We start from the raw sequence: 12,108 nt of genomic DNA, 5'->3' as shown, positions 1-12,108 counted from the left end.
TTCTATGATTCATTACAAAGACATCCAGATCCCTCTGCACTGACCCACTTTGAATCTGCTTCCCATTTAAATAATAACGTGCCCTTCTATTTTCGGCCAAAATTCATAACCTCGCACTTTTTCACATTAAACAGCTTCTCCTAGCCTATCAATATCCACCTGAAAATGTGTTGCTGGTTAAAGCACAGCAGGTTAGGCAGCATCCAAGGAATAGGAAATTCGACGTTTCGGGCATAAGCCCTTCATCAGCCCTTCTTTCCTGATGAAGGGCTTATGCCCGAAACGTCAAATTTTCTATTCCTTGGATGCTGCCTAACCTGCTGTGCTTCAACCAGCAACACATTTTCAGCTGTGATCTCCAGCATCTGCAGACCTCATTTTTTACCCTTATCAATATCCACCTGAAACCTCTTCATCTCCTTATCACACTCTATACTCCCACAAAGTTAAAAATCACACAACACCAGGTTATAGTCCAACAGGTTTATTTGGAAGCACTCACTGTTGGAGCGACGCTCCTTCATCGGGTGGTTGTGGAGTATAAGATCGTAAGTTGCAGAATTCATAGCAAAATGTTACAATGTGATCTTATACTCCACAACCACCTGATGAAGGAGTGTCGCTCCGAAAATGAGTGCTTCAACTAAACCTGTTGGACTATAACCTGGTGTTGTGTGATTTTTAAATTTGTCCACCCCAGTCCAACACCGGCATCTCCAAACCATATACTCCCACAGGCAGCAGGACTGCTTAATATCCAACACATTGTTCAGAATTGGAACTAAAGTACCTTTCAATCCCAAAATAAACACAATCATACAGTACAAGAGATGAAACAACTCTGCAGAGATGATAATTTAAAAATGACCTGAGAAACAAATGGTAGAACTTTGACAAATTTTATAGTCCACTGGATTTCTTGTTGAAGAAATCGAATTGCTGACAACTGTAAATGAATGGAAGATCTTCTTGACAATCTTTGACAATGGTAGAGATTGGACCAGATCTGAGTCAGTAGAAAATAGTCATATTTCAGCTTGTCAGGGTTTACAAGGTAGCTGAACTACTGAGACATGGAAACTTGATCAGGTTGTCAAATACTTTAAATAAGAGAGAATCTTATGAAAGAGGGACTTACCTTTCCTGCAAGCTTTGGATATTTTTGCCCCTGCTGATTCCCCAGGTTTTTAAATAGAAATCAAGATCGACAAAGAAACAGTTGGCCAACAGAACCAGAGCCAACACAAGAGTTTTATTTTAACAAAATTAAGTTAGGATCAGGAATGCACCGTGTGAGAACGTGGTGGAGGCAGATTCAATCATCCCTTTCTAAAGGGAACCCAGTGATTGAAGAGAAAAGGAAATTTGCTGGGCTACAGGGAGAAAATAGAGAAAGTAGAACTTGCTAAGTTTTCTTTACAGAGAGCTAACACAGATCTAACGGGCTGAATGGCCTCCTCCTGCACTGTAACCATTCTATGGTAACCTATTTCTTGCACCTTGGTTCAGAACCAGGTGAGTCTGCACTGCCAATCCCTCCAGTCAAGGTAAACCAACGATTCCCCAGCCAAACAGGAAATTCTCTCTTAATTTATGATGGTGTTTGTGACCAATGTCATTGCTAGCAGAGATCTGAATGCAGACAGTTATAGCATCACAAGTTTTCAGAAGATTTGTAGCTCAGGTTGAGGTATTGGATGTAGGTTTGCTAAGCTGGAAGGTTCATTTTCAGATGTTTCATCACCCTTCAAGGTAACATCATCAATGAGCCTCCAGATGAAGCACTGGTGGCATGGCCCGCTTTCCATTTATGTGTTTAGGTTTCCTTTGGGTGGTTATATCATTTCCTGTGGTGGTGTCATTTCCTGATCTTTTTCTCAGAGGGTGGTAAATGGGATCCAGGTCAATATATTTGTCGATAGAATTCCGGTTGGAATGCCAAGCTTCTAGGAATTGTGCGTGTCTCTGTTTGGCTTGTCCGAGGATAGATGTGTTGTCCCAGTTGAAGTGGTGTCCTTCCTTATCTGTATGTAAGGATACTAGTGAGAGTGGGTCATGTCTTTTTGTGGATAGTTGATGTTCAGGCATCCTGCTGGCTAGTCTTCTGCCTGTTTGTCCACGATGAAATAATCATCCCAACACCCACAAACGAAGCTGCATTCAAACAGTATTTTGACAAGCCACCACACACTGCAGCACAGCGGAACTACACAGAGCAAAGGAAAATCATTTATCCAGTATGTTCAAAAAGAATGGGAACCCAGTGTACACAGTCTGCTGATTTCTGAGCAACAAACTCCAACATGTAGACAAAACACGTCCAGAAATCCTAGCCACTCTCCCTTACATCAAAGACATCTCAGAAATGACTGCCAGACTACTCAGACCTCTTGGCATCATGGTAGCCCACAAACCCTTCAACTCCCCCTCCCACTCCACCAAGGACATGCAGGTCCTTGGACTCCTCCATCGCCAAACCATAACAACACGACGGTTGGAGGAAGAGCGCCTCATCTTCCGCCTAGGAACCCTCCAACCACAAGGGATGAACTCAGACTTCTCCAGTTTCCTCATTTCCCCTCCCCCCACCTTGTCTCAGTCAAATCCCTCGAACTCAGCACCACCTTCTTAACCTGCAATCTTCTTCCTGACCTCTCCGCCGCCACCCCACTCCGGCCTATCACCCTCACCTTGACCTCCTTCCACCTATCGCATTTCTAATGCCCCTCCCCCAAGTCCCTCCTTCTTACCTTTTATCTTAGCCTGCTGGACACACTTTCCTCATTCCTGAAGAAGGGCTTATGCCCGAAATGTCGAATCTCCTGTTCCTTGGATGCTGCCTGACCTGCTGCGCTTTTCCAGCAACACATTTTCAGCCCACAAACCCACCAACACACTAAAACAGCAGCTTATGAACTTGAAAGACCCTATACAGACAACAAGCAAAACTAATGTCATTTACAAAATACCTTGCGAGAACTGTAACAAACACTACATTGGACAAACAAGCAGAAAACTAGCCACCAGGATACATGAACATCAACTAGCCACAAAAAGATATGACCCTCTCTCACTAGTATCCTTACATACAGATGAGGAAGGACATCACTTTGACTGGGACAACACATCCATCCTAGGACAAGCCAAACAGAGTCACACACGAGAATTCCTAGAAGCATGACATTCCAACGGGAACTCTATCAACAAGCACATTGACTTGGATGCCAATTTCCCATCCCCTGAGAAAAAGAAAAGGAAATGACACCACCACAGGAAATGATGTAACCACCAGAAATGACATCACCAATCCAAGGAAACCTAAACACCTAAATAGAAAGTGGGCCATGCCACCAGTGCTTCATCCGGAGGCTCACTGATGATGTTATCTAGTATGGTGTCGAAACGTCTGAAACCGAACCTTCCAGCTCAGTGAGCAAAACTACATCCAGTTATAGCATTGCTATAAACCTGAATTCCAAACCAAAACATCAGATCTAATAAACAAGTCTATATAAAGTCATCAGAGCCCAGAGGAATATGAATACATTTGGGAAGAATGATTCTCGGGAAAACATCTCATGCAAAGGGCTTCTGACACATTTTGCTCCCAAAATTCTCTCTCCAACCTGATTGTCCAGAATATTTATTAAATATACAACAGTTTTGTCCAAACAGGGAGTCATGATATGTTTTAATTTCAGGGAGCACGCCAAGACACTTTGATTTTAGTGGATATTGAAAAACCATTATGTGTTGTTTTGAAAGAATCTTTAGTTACTGTTACCAAAGAATAGAATCCCTATAGTGTGGAAGCAGGCCATTCAGCCCAATGAGACCACACTGCCCCTGTGAAGAGTATCCCACCCAGACCCACCTTATCCCAGTAACCTTGCAATCCACCCTAACCTGCACATCTTTGCACTGTGGGAGGATACTGGAGCACCCGGCTTCAATTGCCAGTGACTAGTCACCGAGTCATAGAGTCACAGAGGTCTACAACATAGGAACAGGCCTTTGGCCTAATTGTCCATGCTACCCAGTTTTCACTATTTAAATTAGTCCCATCTGTCTGCATTTGGTCCATATCCCTTCATACCTATCCCAACCAGGTACCTGTCTGAGTGTTTCTTAAATGAGGAAATTGTACTCACCTCCAGTCAGAGGGAAATGGGTCTGTGTGGGTTGCTCTTCGGAGGATCAGTGTGGACTAGTTGGGCCGAAGGGCCTGTTTCTGCACTGTGGGGAACCTAATCTAATCTAATCCACCAATACCATGTTCTAGATACTCCCCACCCTCGGTGTGAAAAAATTATCCCTCTGGACCCTTTTCTATCTCTCCCCTCTCATCTTTTCTATCTCTCCCCTCTCACCTTTTCTATCTCTCCCCTCTCACCTTTTCTATCTCTCCCCTCTCACCTTAAGCCTATGTCCTCTATGTTTAGACTCCCCTATTGTTGGCTCTCTACCTTATCCATGCCTCTCATGATTTTATAGACCTCTATAAGGCCACCCCTCAGACTCCAACGTTCCAGAGAAACAAGTCCCAGTTTATCTAAACTCTCCTTATAACTCAAACCTTTCACTCCAGATAGCATCTTAGTGACTATTTTCTATGCACTTTCTGGTCTAATAATATCCTTTCTTTGGTGTGCACATCAAGGGCAATAAAGACCTTGGCAAATGATGGTCAATTTTCTTCAATGGTGTGGTGGCAGCTCTTCAAACTTAATTCGGATCTGTTGGATCTCCACAAGCTCTTGTTTTTCCGGGAATGTCACTGCTGTCATACTGCTAACCCAGCCTATCCAAGCTGTCACTGTCTTGATTTCTCCCTTCTTTGCCCCCCCCCCAACCCCCTTCCTCCATCTGGTCTTTCAGACTCACACTGAGGGCAGTAGGAATGCTCCTGAACTGCCATTGAGCGGATCTCACACTTCCATCTGCTTCGAGATGGTATTTACCAGGAAGACACCTGAGACCTGCAAAAAAACATCCTCGCAATGTTTTAGGATTTGTTCGGCAGCCAATGGGTTAATGGCCTGCAAAAACATCATAAATTTCTTCTGGCACACTTAGGGTTACCAATTTATGTGTGGCACAATGGCTCATAGTGCCAGGGACTGGGTTCAATTCCAGCCTTGGTTGACTGTCTGCGGGGAGTTTGCATATTCTCCCGGTGTCTGTGCAGGTTTCCTCCTACAGTCCAAAAATGAGCAGGTTGGGGGAATTGCCCATGCTAAATTGCCCATAGTATTAGATGCATGAGTCAGAGGGAAATAGGACCGGGTGGGTTACCCTTTGGAGGGTCAGTGTGGATTTGTTGGGCTGAAGGGCCTGTTTCCACACTGTAGGAAATCTAATCTAACTTCAAACTTTAGACTTGCTTGAGCTGAGCTAAGTAGATTTTGCTTGATATCCACTTTCTGGAACATCAGATCTACATTCTACAAAAATCAATGGCAACCATATGGTTGCTTTTAGACCAGCTTTTAATTCCAAATTTTTAACATTGAATTCAAGTTTCACCACCTGTCATGGTGAGGTTCAAACTTACGTCCCCACCACATCAACCTGGGTCTCAGTAAAACATTGGATTACGAGTCCATTGGACTTGAATTCAGGCGTCTTCAACGGTATCTCCTTCTTGTTCAACTTTCAGGTTCACCTGTTTTTTTAGATCTGCATTCCTCCCATTGCCTTCAGTTCTCAACTTCATTTGTTCTCTTAGGGTAAGGATTGTTCCATCATACTGTCTCAACCTTACCTTCATTCACAGGATCTGGGCCAGGCTTTATTTATTGCCTGTCCCTAATTGCCCAGAGGGCAGTTGAGAGTCAATCTCATTGCTGTGGGTCTGGAGTCACATGTAGGCCAGACTAGATGAGGATGGTAGCTACCTTGTCTATGAGTGAACTATTAGAGGCCTTCATTTTTGGATAACCATCTTGAACCAGTTCTCTCAGGTTTGTAAATCTCGTGGTATTGCACTAAGCACCAGTGTATATCTGGCACTTCATGTTCACTTCATGACACTCTCCTTCCGCAGACATTATTTTCACATATATAAACCAGGTATCACCTTGAAACTTGTATGGTGTATGGTGACTCAAATGAGCCATCAGTTGACATTTCTCCAGCAGCCATCTTTATCAGCTTTACGTCTTTCAAGCTAAGCCTTTTGATGCAAAGTTCTTCAGTTTCTTGCTACGAGAGCATTGCCTGCTGAACATGTTTCATTTTCTTTTCTGTGTTATCTTCCACCACATTTAGATCCTGTCCTCTCACCTTTTTCTTGCTTTTCTGCAAATATTTCTTCATTCTTTTGAAAATATTATTCAGGCTGTTTTCACTCTGAAAAAGAAGTTGATGTCTTCCTTGAGAGTTTGTTCTTCCTCTCTCAGCAGACATGCACCCATGACAGGATCTCTCATGCCGAAATAATTTGATCTCTGAGGAAATCATCTCTGAGTGTCCAAATTCTCAGGATTCGGCCAAATGTATGAGTGTGGCCATATATAGATTAACAACAAAATGCTGCAGATGCTGTAAATCTGAAACAAACACAGAGAATGCTGGAGAAACTCAGCAGGCCTGGTAACATCTGTGGAGAGAAATAAAGTTAACATTTTAAGTCACTTCTGACCATCAATTCTGCCCTGAGCTCTGATATGTAAGCTGTAAATATTGTTAATATGGGGTTCAAAGTGTTTCTTCAAAGTCATGGAGTCATAGGGTCATAGGGTCCAACAGCACAGAAACAGACCTTTCGGCCCAACCTGTCCATGCCAACCATAACCCCAAACTTAGCTAGTTCCACCTGCTTGCTCCTGGCCCATATCCCTCTAACCTTTCCTATTTGTGTACTTTCCAAATGTGTTTTAAACATTGTAACTGCGCCCACATCCATCATTTCCTCAGGAAGTTCATTCGATACACAAATCACTATCTGTGTAATAAAGTTACCTCTTGTATTTTTTTTTAAATCTATCTCCTCTTGTCTTAAAAACATCTCCCCGAGTCTTGAAATCCCTAATCCTAGGGAAAAAACACCTACCATTAACCTTATCCAAGCCCCTCATGATTGTATAAACCTCAGTATGATCACCCCTCAGCCTCCTACACTCCAGTGAGGAAAGTGCCAGCCTCTCCTTATAACTCGAAACCCTCCCTTCCCTCAACATCCTGCTAAATCTTTTCTGAACCCTCTCCAATTTAATAATATCCTTCCTATAAGAGGGCAACCAGAACTGGACACAGTACTCCAGAAGGGGCCTCACCAATGTCCTGTACAACCACAACATGATGTCCCAGCTCCTATACTCAAAGATCTAAGCATTGAAGGCAAATATGTTAAACACCTTCTTAGCCATCCTGTCTCTATGTATTGCAAACATCAAAGAATTATGTACATGAATTCCTAGGTCTCTCTGTTCTAAACACCACTGAGGGTCCTGTTTTAAATTGTATAGTTTTGTTTGCTCTGTTCCTCATGGAACTCCTGGGTCCAATACAGCATGTAGAATTTTTTTTCCAGCACTGATAACAACGGTTCTATTCTTATTTGATCAGCTGATTTACCAGGATGTTGCCAGGGTTGGAGGATTTGAGCTAAGGAAGAGGTTGAATAGGGTGGGGCTGTTTTCCCTGGAGCATTGGAGGCTGAGGGGTGACCGTATAGAGGTTGATAAAATCATGAGGGACTTGGAGAGGATAAATAGACAAATTCTTTTCTCTGGGGTGGGGGAGTCCAGAACTAGAGGGCATAGGTTTAGGGTGAGAGAGGAAAGATATAAAAGGGACCTAAGAGGCAATTTTATCACGCAGAGGGTGGTGCCTGTATGGAATGAGCTGCCAGAGGAGGTGGTGGAGGCTAATTCAATTGCAACATTTAAGAGGCATTTGGATGGGTATATGAATAGGAAGGTTTAGAGGGATATGAGCCAAGAGCTGGCAAGTGGGACTAGATTGGGTTGGGATATCTGTTCGGCATAGACGGGTTGGACCAAAGGGTCTGTTTCCATGCTGTACATCTCTATGACTCTATGTCATAGCTATTTCATAGTTTTGCTACTGAGAATAGAAAGAAATCCATTTTTCCCTCATGTTGTCTTTCATTTCCACAGGGATAGATAAAAGCACGACAATTTTCCCAGTGTTTCAAAGTTGCAAGTTGCTGTGTTGCATTTAACACATCTGTTTCTGTCCTAATGTTCTGAAAATCCACACAGTTTCAGTTGCACCATCGCTGACACCACATTTCCAGAGATATTTCTTTAAAGATCCTCACATACTGCACACAGTCACATAATCTGACCACAGCAAATAAGCCAGTACGTTATATGCAATTGTATTTCCCTCAAACACCCACCGTGGCACTGAGAGAATTCAAATTCATTAAGTAATCTGCAGTAAAATGTTGGTCTCATTAATAATGAATAATAAACTGCTGGATTGTTGTAAGAAACCATCTAATGACTTTCAGGAAGGGAAATCTGCCAGTCCTACCTGGTCTGGCCGACATGTGAGTCCAGATACACAGCAAAATGATTACCTCAACTGATGGTGAGAGATAGGAACACAAGCGTGTTATTTGACCCCTCAAACCGGCTTCATCATTCAATAAGTTCATCATGAACCGAACTGGGGCAGGCGATGGCCCGATGGTATTATCGGTTGTCTATTAATGCAAAGACCCAAGTAATATTCTGGGGACCTGGGTTCAACTCCCATGATGGTAGAATGGAAATCAATAAATGTAGTGGTCTAATGATTGTCAGCCATCAGGGAAATGCCCACCTGGTTCACTAATGTCCTTTAGGGAAGGAAACTGCCATCTTTACCTCTGTGTGACTCTAAACCCACAGCAATGTGGTTGAGTCTTAACTGCCCTCTGAACAATAAATGCTGTCTAGCCAGCAACGCCTACAGTCTGTGAATGAATAAAGAAAAAAAAATTTACTTTCCACTTGACTCATGAACTGACTAAATATCTGTCGAAGCTCAGCTTTGAATATGTAAAGAGTATTCTGACAGCCAGTGGACTCGCTGAGTAAAGAATGTCTCCTTTATCTCTTTCTTCAGTGGGGGATCTCGTGTATTCCTTCAGTGCCCGATTTCACACAGAAAGGGAACATTCTCTCATTATCTAATCTATCGAGTCCCCTCAGATGTTTTGATGTTTCAATAAATTCTCCTCTCATTTTTCTAAACTCCAATGAGCATTTACCCAAGCTGTTCAACTTTCCCTTATAAAACAATCCCTACAGATCAGAAATTACACAAGTGAATCTCCTCTGAACCGTTTCCAATTGAAGTAATTCCCCCCTTAAGTAGGGAGACCAACATTGCACACAACACTGCAGGTGTGGTCTCACCAATGCCCTGAACAATTATAACGAGAGTTCCCTATCTTTATATTCCACCCATTGACTTTTCATTGACTTTCCTCATTACTTGCTGCGTCTGTGTGCTGACCTTTTTGTGATTTATACCCAGATCCCCTGTACAATGGTGTTCTACAGTCACTTTAAATAACATTCTTCTTGCTAATGTGGACAATTTGCCACCTTCCCACAATATGGTAAAAACAATGACTGCAGATGCTGGAAACCAGATTCTGGATCAGTGGTGCTGGAAGAGCACAGCAGTTCAGGCAGCATACAACGAGCAGCGAAATCGACGTTTCGGGCAAAAGCCCTTCATCAGGAATAAAGACAGAGAGACTGAAGTTAAGAAACATATAAAGTTAAAAGAGAAAAAGTATAACATAGCAAAGATAAGTGGAAAAACATAGGACTGGGAAACTTTTAAAGAACAACAGAGGATTACTAAGAAGGAAATACGCAGAGGAAAAATGAGGTACGAAGGTAAACTGACCAATAATATAAAGGAGGATAGTAAAAGCTTTTTTGAGTATGTGCAAGGCAAAATAATGGTTAGGACTAAAATTGGGCCCTTGAAGACAGAAACAGGGGAATATATTATGGGGAACAAAGAAATGGCAGAATAATTAAATGGGTACTTCAGATCTGTGTTCACTGGGGAAGACACAAGCAATCTCCCTGAGGTAACAATGACTGAAGGACCTGAACTTAAGGGAATTTATATTTGCCAGAAATTGGTGTTGGAGAGACTGTTAGGTCTGAAGGTTGGTAAGTCCCCGGGGCCTGATGGTCTACATCCCAGTGTACTGAAGGAGGTGGCTTGGGAAATCATGGATGCGTTAGTGATTATTTTCTAGAGTTCGATAGATTCAGGATTGGTTCCTGAGGATTGGAGGGTGGCTAATGTTGTATCACTTGTTAAGAAAGGTGGGATAGAGAAAGCAGGAAATTATAGACCAGTTAGTCTGACCTCAGTGGTGGGAAAGATGCTGGAGTCTATTATAAAGGATGAAATTACGACACATCTGGATAGTAATAACAGGATAGGACAGAGTCAGCATGGATTTATGAAGGGGAAATCATGCTTGACTAATCTTCTTGAATTTTTTGAGGATGTAACTCTGAAGATGGACGATGGAGATCCAGTAGATGTAGTGTACTTGGACTGTCAGAAAGCTTTTGATAAAGTCCCACATAGGAGGTTAGTGAGTAAACTTAGGGCGCATGGTATTGGGGGCAAAGTACTAGATTGGATTGAAAATTGGTTGGCTGATAGGAAACAAAGGGTAGTGATAAACAGCTCCATTTCGGAATGGCAGGCAGTGACCAGTGGGGTACCGCAGGGATCCGTGCTGGGACCGCAGGTTTTTACAATATATGTTAATGATATAGAATATGGTATCAGCAATAACATTAGCAAATTTGCTGAGGATACAAAGCTGGGTGGCAGGGTGAAATGTGATGAGGATGTTAGGAGATTACAGGGTGACCTGGACAAGTTAGGTGAGTGGTCAGATGCATGGCAGATGCAGTTTAATGTGGATAAATGTATGGTTATCCACTTTGGTGGCAAGAACAGGAAGGCAGATTACTACCTCAATGGAATAAATTTAGGTAAAGGGGCTGTACAGAGAGATCTGGGTGTTCTTGTACACCAGTCAATGAAGGTAAGCATGCAGGAACAGCAGATAGTGAAGAAGGCTAATAGCATGCTGGCCTTCATAACATGAGGAATTGAGTATAGAAGCAAAGAAGTTCTTCTGCAGCTGTACAGGGCCCTGGTAAGACCACACCTGGAGTACTGTGTGCAGTTCTGGTCTCCAAATTTGAGGAAAGACATTTTGGCTATTGAGGGAGTGCAGCATAGGTTCATGAGGTCAATTCCTGGAATGGCGGGATTACCTTACACTGAAAGACTGAAGCGAATGGGCTTGGATACCCTTGAGTTTAGAAGACTGAGAGGGGATCTGATTGAGACATATAAGATTATGAAAGGATTGGACGCTCTGGCAGCAGGAAACATGTTTCCGGTGATGGGTGAGTGCCGAACCAGAGGACACAGCTTAAAAATACGGGGTAGACCGTTTAGGACAGAGATGAGGAGAAACTTCTTCACCCAGAGAGTGGTGGCTGTGTGGAATGCTCTGCCCCAGAGGACAGTGGAGGCCCAGTCTCTGGATTCATTTAAGAAAGAGTTGGATAGAGCTCTCAAAGATAGTGGAATCAAGGGTTATGGAGATAAGGCAGGAAGAGGATACTGATTAGGAGTGATCAGCCATGATCACATTGAATGGTGGTGCAGGCTCGAAGGGCTGAATGGCCTACGCCTGCACCTATTGTCTACTGTCTATTGTCTATTGAAGCGTGCAGAGATAAGCTTGGGGAGGGTGGGGGTGGGGAGAGAGTAGCATAGAGTACAATGGGTGAGTGGGGGAGGAGCTGAAGGTGATAGGTCAGGGAGGAAAGGGTGGAGTGGATAGGTGGAAAAGGAGCTAGCTAGGTTGGACAAGTCTGGACAAGTCATGGTGATAGTGCTGAGCTGGAAGTTTGAAACTAGGATGAGGTGGGAGAAGGGGAAATGAGGAAACTGTTGAAGTCCACATTGATGCCCTGTGGTTGAAGTGTTCCGAGGCGGAAGATGAGGCGTTCTTCCTCCAGGCGTCTGGTGGTGAGGGGGCAGCGGTGAAAGAGGCCCAGGATCTCCATGTCCTCGGCAGAGTGGGAG

This window comes from Hemiscyllium ocellatum, chromosome 31 (genome assembly GCF_020745735.1).
Source record: "Hemiscyllium ocellatum isolate sHemOce1 chromosome 31, sHemOce1.pat.X.cur, whole genome shotgun sequence".
Classification (NCBI taxonomy): domain Eukaryota; kingdom Metazoa; phylum Chordata; class Chondrichthyes; order Orectolobiformes; family Hemiscylliidae; genus Hemiscyllium; species Hemiscyllium ocellatum.
Note: the sequence above shows the minus strand (reverse complement) of the source record.